This window comes from Dipodomys spectabilis, unplaced genomic scaffold (assembly GCF_019054845.1).
Source record: "Dipodomys spectabilis isolate Male_0828 unplaced genomic scaffold, ASM1905484v1 ptg000219l, whole genome shotgun sequence".
Taxonomy (NCBI): domain Eukaryota; kingdom Metazoa; phylum Chordata; class Mammalia; order Rodentia; family Heteromyidae; genus Dipodomys; species Dipodomys spectabilis.
The window spans coordinates 2637243-2644849 of NW_024870896.1; the positions used below are offsets into that span (position 1 = coordinate 2637243).

At 48.2% G+C, this 7607-nt stretch overlaps 1 long non-coding RNA gene across 1 annotated transcript; it reads left to right on the forward strand.

The window, feature by feature from the left end:
* Positions 1–719: 719 nt before the first annotated feature.
* Positions 720–7284, forward strand: LOC122122925. Its single transcript, XR_006150214.1, has 3 exons — positions 720–764; positions 1185–1189; positions 7228–7284. It is a non-coding gene; the product is annotated as an uncharacterized LOC122122925 (long non-coding RNA).
* The last annotated feature ends 323 nt before the right edge of the window (positions 7285–7607 follow it).

Here is a 7607-nt window from a genome sequence, read left to right on the forward strand (position 1 = left end):
ACCTGACCCTTACCACAAAGAGACTTGCTAAGGCTTGACCTGAGATTCCCAACTCCTACTTCTGTGTTCCTACCTCTGCCCATAGGCACTATGGGAAGACTGAAAAAAAAACATCGCCAAATTAAAGGAATAAATATGCAACTTGGTGCAGTGTTTGGTGTCAACCTACTATGACCATGTCAAGGGCAAACAAAGGTCATGGTTGACCTCTCCCCCCCTCCCCCTGCCACACACATCATGCCTAACATGGATTAGATGCCAGAATACAGATGAAATTAACTTTCCCATTGAGCTTCAAAAAAGTATTTTAGAGGGCTAGGAAGGTGGCTCAGTGGTAGAACACTTGCCTTGCATGCATGAGGCCCTGGGTTCGATTCCACAGCACCACAAAAGCAAAAAGAAAAAAACCGGAAGTGGCACTGTGGCTCAAGTGGTAGAGCGCTAGCCTTGAGCTGAAGAGCTGAGGGACAGCGCCCAGGCCCAGAGTTCAGGCCCCACGACCGGCCCCCCCCCCAAAAAAAAAAGTATTTTAGAAGGCATTAAGTATCACCATGTCACTCAACTCCTAGAAAACTGGCCTGGAGAAAGGTTGGTATAAAATAAAGAAAAGCAGGTTAAAGCTTTTGTGTTGGCACTTCTGGTGACCAGAAAAAGTCACTCTCAAAAATAGGGTGGGTAAACATTTCCTGCTTTTAGTAGCCTGTGGGAAGCTCTGGGACTCTAGGTGTGCAAATTGGCCTTGTAAAGTGCATTGTGAGCCTGGTGTCAGTGATTCACGCCTGTCATTCTAGCTACTCTGAGATCTGAAGAAATGATGGTTCAAAGCCAGCCGGGGCAAGAATGTGAAACTCATCTCCAATTAATCACCAGAAAACCCCAAGTGGTGCTATGACTCAAAGTGGTAGCGCACTAGCCTTGAGCAAAAAATGCTCAGGGACAGCACCCAGGCCTGGAACTCAAGGCCCATGACCACCACCACCACCACCACCACCACCACCAACAAGGGCACTGTGAGCAGTAGGACTTGTTATGGATTTTAGATGATCTGTTGAAGATCCCATGAGAATGACCAATCTGATTAGACATGGAAACTTCCAGTTCCCACTTGATCTTGCTCTTCAAAAATTCTCAGCATCCACTTGTTTTCCCACCCACAACTCTGCAGACTAGCAGGTAGGTCCTAGGCCCAGTGGGAAGTCCTGATGCTGTTCATGGAGAGTAGCCAGCTACCTGGGATGAGGTCAGGGTTACAGATTCGGGCTGTGCCTACTGAGACGTTTTGCTGTCTTCTGGGTCTATACCACAGGCATCCTGGGCAGGTAGTAGACCCCAGGAGGTAAGCTGAGAGCCAAGGTAACTCTGTGGACAGCCCTAAGCCGTGCCCTACCCTGCCACTCTAGAAGTCACCCGTAGCCCTGGCAGACTGTGCTTTGGTGGGTTTTCACCTTTCCCAATCACCTTTTCCTTTCTGCTCCGGGGCTTTCTCTAGCCTCAGAAGAACGAAAGTGTAAGAAAATTCATAATCTCAGATGCACAGCTTAGCCAGGGAAGTGCAGCTGTTGTTGGCTGAACAAACCTTCCTGGCCCCTCAAGATAGTCCACTTGGCATGCTCCATATTGTCCCTTGGAGGGGTGTGGAGGCCTAGTTTCCCAGGGAGAACAGCCTGCTCATTAATACTTATTTTTCTCCCTCCCTCCCTCCTTCCCTTCGTTCTCTCCCCCCCCTCTTCCTTCCTTCCTTCTTTTCTTTCTTTCTTTCTTTTCTTTCTTTCCTCTTCCCTCCCTCCCTCCCTCCTTCCCTCCCTCCCTCCCTCCTTCCCTCCCTTCCTCCCTCCCTCCCTCCCTCCCTCTTTCCCTCCCTCCCTTCTTTCCTTCCTTCCTTCCTTCCTTCCTTCCTTTCTTTCTTTCTTGCTTTCTTTCTTTCCATCCTGGGGCTTGAACTCTGGGCCTGGGAGCTGTCCCTGAGTTCCTTTTGCTCAAGCTAGTGCTCTACCACAGGAGCCACAGCCCCACTTCTGGCTTTTTCTGTGATTAATTGGAGATAAGCATCTCCTAGCCTTTCTTACCCTTTGAACCATGATCTTCAGATCACAGCCTCCTGAGTAGCTAAGATTACAGGTATGAGCCACCAGCACCCAGCCATTAATACCTTTTTAATCTGACTTTTCCCCTTTCCTATATCATTTTCCTTCCTCCCATTTGGCTTTCCTGGGGTCATCTCTTGAATAAAGTAGCGGGCCCCAAGTCCTTCTCTTGGGGCCAAACAAGGATCCAGGCATGATGGCTCATGCCTGTAATCTCAGCTACTCAGGAGGCAGAGATTGAGAAGACTGAATTTTAAGACCACCTGGCCAAAACATCTCAACCAACAAGCCAGGTGCGGTGGGACGTGGCTGCAATCCCAGCTGTGGAGCAGGAGTAGATAGGAGGATGGAAGTCAGAGGTCAGCCCTGGGGGAAAATAGGAAATACTCTTATCGCCCCCCTCAACAAAATAAAGCAGAAAAGGGACTGGAGGCATGACTCAAGTAGTAAAGCGCCTACCTAGCAAGCATGCAACGCTGAGTTCAAACTTCAGTACTGCCCAGGCATCCATGTCAGGCCATAGGAATGCCAAGATGTCACCCCAGTCGGTGAGGCTGCAGCAGGAGAGCTTGGTTAGATAGATGCGGCCTGGGAGCCAGTGTGGCCATCAGGCAACAATTTGAGAAGCAAAGAAGATTAGGGCAAGGCCGAGTGCTGAGGCAGGATGGAACCTCATCCCCTCACCCACTCCTGCCTCATCGCATGCGTTCTGAGCACCAACCAGGAACCAGGCCTTGCTCTGGGGATGAGTGTACAGAGGCGAGAATCGTAGACATAGCTGCTGCCTTTTGCAGGCACACACGTACACGCTGTCACTCTAGGATGACGTAGACCCTCCCTTCCAGCCTGAGCAGCCATTTCACATTGTTCCAAGGTCCTCTAGAAACAGAAACGCATGATCTGCCCAGGTTCAAATTGTCTACAAGGCTGGATGTTATAGTCAATAATGGAATTTCTCCCCTTAAAAGAAAACATGTGATGGAAAGAAGGTTAAACCAACCCAGCATAACAAAATGGCAGTAAAGTACCAGACGTAGCTCTTCTCTGTGGAGGTAACAGGATCTCTGGCTTTGCACCCCCAGAGACACCTCTCTGTCTCATCCAACCTGGGTCCCGGGTTCCAGTTCAGAATCTGCAGGGTCCGAGAGCAAAACAGTATGTCTGCCACCCTGGCTGGTTCATGGCCATGTTAGTGCCTGCTGCACGGATATCCCAAGGAGCCTGAAGGCAGGCAACGATCCTCTTGCCACAGAAGAGACTCCGCCAGGAACAGTCACCATCCTAAAACTCCAAGCCTGTCAAGGAAGGGCATCCGCTGGCCTGGCCCCATGCTGAGCTCCTCTACCAGGATTCCAGGGGAGAGGCAGGAGGGCCTGAAGCGTAGTCACTGGAGCATCAGAAGGAAGTTCTGCAAATAAAATGGTCAGACAGGACTTTGGCCAGGTTCAAACTGTCTGGCCCATCCACAGCTCCTCTGCCCCCAGAAACATTTAGTCAAATGTTTGGGAAGCATAGAAACATCAAGTGTGTGTGTGTGTGTGTGTGTGTGTGTGTGTGTGTGAGAGAGAGAGAGAGAGAGAGGGAGAGAGAGAGAGAATTGTGGGGCCTAACCTCTGGGCCTGAGCACTGTCCCTCAGTTCTTCAGCTCAAGGCTGACATTCTACCACTTGAGTCACAGCGTGACTTCTGGCTTTTTCTGCTTTATGTGTTACTGAGGAGTTGAACCCATGGCCTCATGCATGCAAGGCAAGCACTCTACCACTGAGCCATCTTTCCAGCCCAGAAGCAACAATTCTTTTTTTTTTTTTTTTGGGTCTGGTCGTGGGGCTTGAACTCTGGGCCTGGACACTGTCCTTCAGCTCTTCAGCTCAAGGCTAGCGCTCTACCACTTGAGCCACAGCACCACTTCCAGCTTTTTTTTCTGGGTATGTGGTGCTGAGGAATTGAAACCAGGGCCTCAGGCATGCAAGGCAAGCACTCTACCACTGAGCCACCTTCCCAGCCCAGAAGCAACAATTCTTGTATTTATTTATTTATTTTTTGGCCAGTCCCAGGACTTGAGCTCAGAGCCTGGGCATGTCCCTAAGCCTCTTTGTGCTCAAGGCTAGCACTCTGCTCCTTGAGCCATAGCACCACTTCTGGCTTTTTCTGTCTATATGGTACTGAAGAATCAAACCCAGGGCTTAATGCATGCTAGGCAAGCACTCTGCCACTAAGCCACATTCCCAGCCCCACTTCTTATACCTGAAAGACACCAGAAGCTGGGTGCTGATGGTTCATACCTGTAAGCCTAGCTACTCAAGAGGCTGAGATCTGAGGATCATGGTTCAAAGCCAGCTGGAGCAGGAAAGGCCTGTGAGACTCTTATCACCAATAAACTACTCAGAAAAAGCCAGAAGTGGCACTCTGGATCAAGTGACAAGAGTGCTAACCTTGAGTGCCAAGAGGCTCAGGGACATCACCCAGGCCCTGAGTTCAAGCCCCAAGAGCAGTTAAAAAAAAAAAAAGACACTGGAAGCACAGTTAGTGTATGACTCAGTTGTAGTTCCCCAGAGTGTCTGGCCTCCTGGTAGGAGTGGATTCCTTCCTGCCACACCCCTGTCTCTCTTCTCTGCACAGCAAGTAGGAGGAACTTCCAATCCCAGGTTTTTAACCACTTCAGATCAACATCAATGAAAATATCTTCAGACCCTTCCTCCTCTCATTCATACCCCAGGACCAGGTGGTCAGGGCCCTATTGGAAAGACAGAGAGGAGAGGAGACCCATTTGGCATATGGATTTCATATGTTCCCTATTTGGGTCACAAGTGCAATCTCAAAAGGGAGATGGAAAAATATTTAAGATTAGTGGTCTCATGAGTTGTGGGGCCTTGTGTACTTTGCCAAATTCACTGAGCTCCAGCATCTCTTAGTTCTGTGTTCCAGAACCCAGTGTAGTAAACTGGTGACTTATTAACAACAGGGATGTGTTTCTCATAGTTCTGGAGGCTTGTATCCTCACATGGCTGAAAGAAAGCTAGAGTTCCTCTGTGGGGTCCATTTATTTATTTGTTTACTTGTTTGTTTGTTTATTGATTGCCAGTCCTGGGGCTTGAACTCAGGGCCTGGGCACTGTCCCTAAGTTTCTTTTGCTCAAGACAAGCACTCTACCACTTGAGTCACAGCGCTACTTCTGGCTTTTTTTTGTTTATGTGGTACTGAGGAACTGAACCCAGGGCTTCAAACACTTTACCACTAAGCCACATTCCCAGTCCTATGGGGGTCCTTTATAGAAAGGCAGTAATTCACTCATGAGGATTCCACTAACCTGACATAATAATCTCCAAAGGTCCCCTTCCAACGCTATCTTATTGAGGGTTAGCATATCAACATCTGAATTGTGGGGAAATAAAAACAAATTAAGCCACCACAATCTTTTCAACAAATCTCCCAACATCAGGGTCCATGTTTCTCTACATTCTCACCAATGAATCCTTTATAGTTGCAAAGAAAAATGTGTGCTGCCAAGAAATCTAGATATGGGTACAGAATTGGCTCTCTGCTAGCTGGAAATTTCTTAGAGCATACTGTGTACTCATAAAAATCCTGCAGATTCTTATCTTCTATGCCAAAACATATACATATTTAATTTTAAATAAAAAAATATCCAACCAACCCTATCTTCCCAGCTACCATATTTAAACCGGCTCTTCCTGAAGATGGAGGGTATTCAGTGTATGGCTTCACATGGCTTATACTCTGTCCAGGTCACCTTTCATGATTAGACTATGCAATGTGCATTTGATAGGCTACTTCAGCCATGAATTTGGCTGATTCCAGACCTCTTATCCTCTAATGTCCTGCCTGGACTATTCATCTGCTCTCTACTATTCAGCTATAGTATAAAATGCCAAGATTTGTCTTTCCCCAACACACACACACACTCTGTCTCTCTTTCTCTCTTTCTCTCTGTCTCTGTCTCTGTCTCTCTATCTCTCTCTCTCTCTCTCTCACACACACACACACACACACACACACACACACACACACACACACACACACACACGAATAGCTTGATCCACTGTTTGGGGACCTACGTGACCTGGATAGGACACCAGGCATGGGTTGATGTAGCAAACATCAACTTTGAGTCACTTTTAGAAGACACAAGGAAACAGAAGGCAAGAAAAAGCTGGCAGCCCCAGAATGCCAGGCAGGTGAAACATTGGAAGTAGGAGTCTGTGGACAAAAGCCTCAAGGTGCTAGGATGAATGGATCTCATACACTTTCTGTTGTTGTATTCTTTGCTCAAGGTTTGAATTCCTAGGAAAGAATATCTGGCTGACCTCACTTACATTCATGGTCTGCTTACTGGCCAGAAATGGTAGGGTCCTTTGACAGGAAGTCTTAGCAACATTAGTAAATGAAAGAGGGGTCAGCTTTAGATCATAACAATCTTTCGTTCAGATAAGACTGGTGCTGTTGGCAGAGAAGTAACCATTGACCACGGGGCAGGAGTGATCATAGCTATATACTATGATTCTGTAACTCATGTCCAGAGCCAGCTGTGCTGTTTCCAAGGGACTCATATCTAGAGAAGAATCTTTCGCTGCCAGATCGCCAGGTCATCTCCACCACTGCTGTATATTACTTCCCCAGGACACAAAGTCTTTCCCCCAAACAGGAAGGTCCAGGGTGAAGTTCAAAGGCCCAGGGGAAGAGAACCCACCTGGAGAAACCTTTGTCCCTAGTGGGATGACTCACATCAGAGTCAGAACCATTCAGGGGAACAGGAGGGAACATGGCCACAAAGGGTTCCTGTGGGCTCCTTGCGCTATTTGGACAGAGACAAGCACTGACCTAGGGGTGTTCACTCTGGGATGTCCCAAGTCATGGTTAGCAAGAGTCTTCCACCTGAAATGTCAGAATAAAGAAGCAGGGGGCTACGTAGGTGAGCGTATGGTATGCACTTTTAGATTCATAGAAAACTTTCTCTGGTTCCAGGTACAGATGTGAATGGCCACGGATTTGGGGGCAAGGACTAGAGGAATGAATGACTACTGAAGCCATTCGCTGTGATTTTGAAAACTCTCCTCACACAGGCCTAGCCTTTCCTTTCGTCCATGCCTAGGTTCAGAAACAGCGTAAGGAAGCTGGGTGCTAGTGGCTCACGCCTGTCATCCTAGCTACTCAGGAGGCTGAGACCTGAAGATCGAAGTTCAAGGCTAGTCCAGGCAGGAAAGTCCATGACACTCTTATCTCCAATTAACCACCAGAAAACCAGAAATGGCTCTGTGGCTCAAATGGTAGAACACTAGCCTTGAGCTGAAGAGCTGAGTGACAGTGCCCAGGCCCAGAATTCAAGCCCCAGGACAGAAAGAAAGAAAAGAAAGAAAGAAAGAAAGAGAGGGAAGGAGGGAGGGAAGGAGGGAGGGAGGGAGGGAGGGAGGGAGGAAGGAAGGAAGGAAGCAAGCAAGCAAGCAAGCAAGCAAGCAAGCAAGCGAGCAGAAGGAATCAGAACCATTTATCGGGGGTGCTTGATTT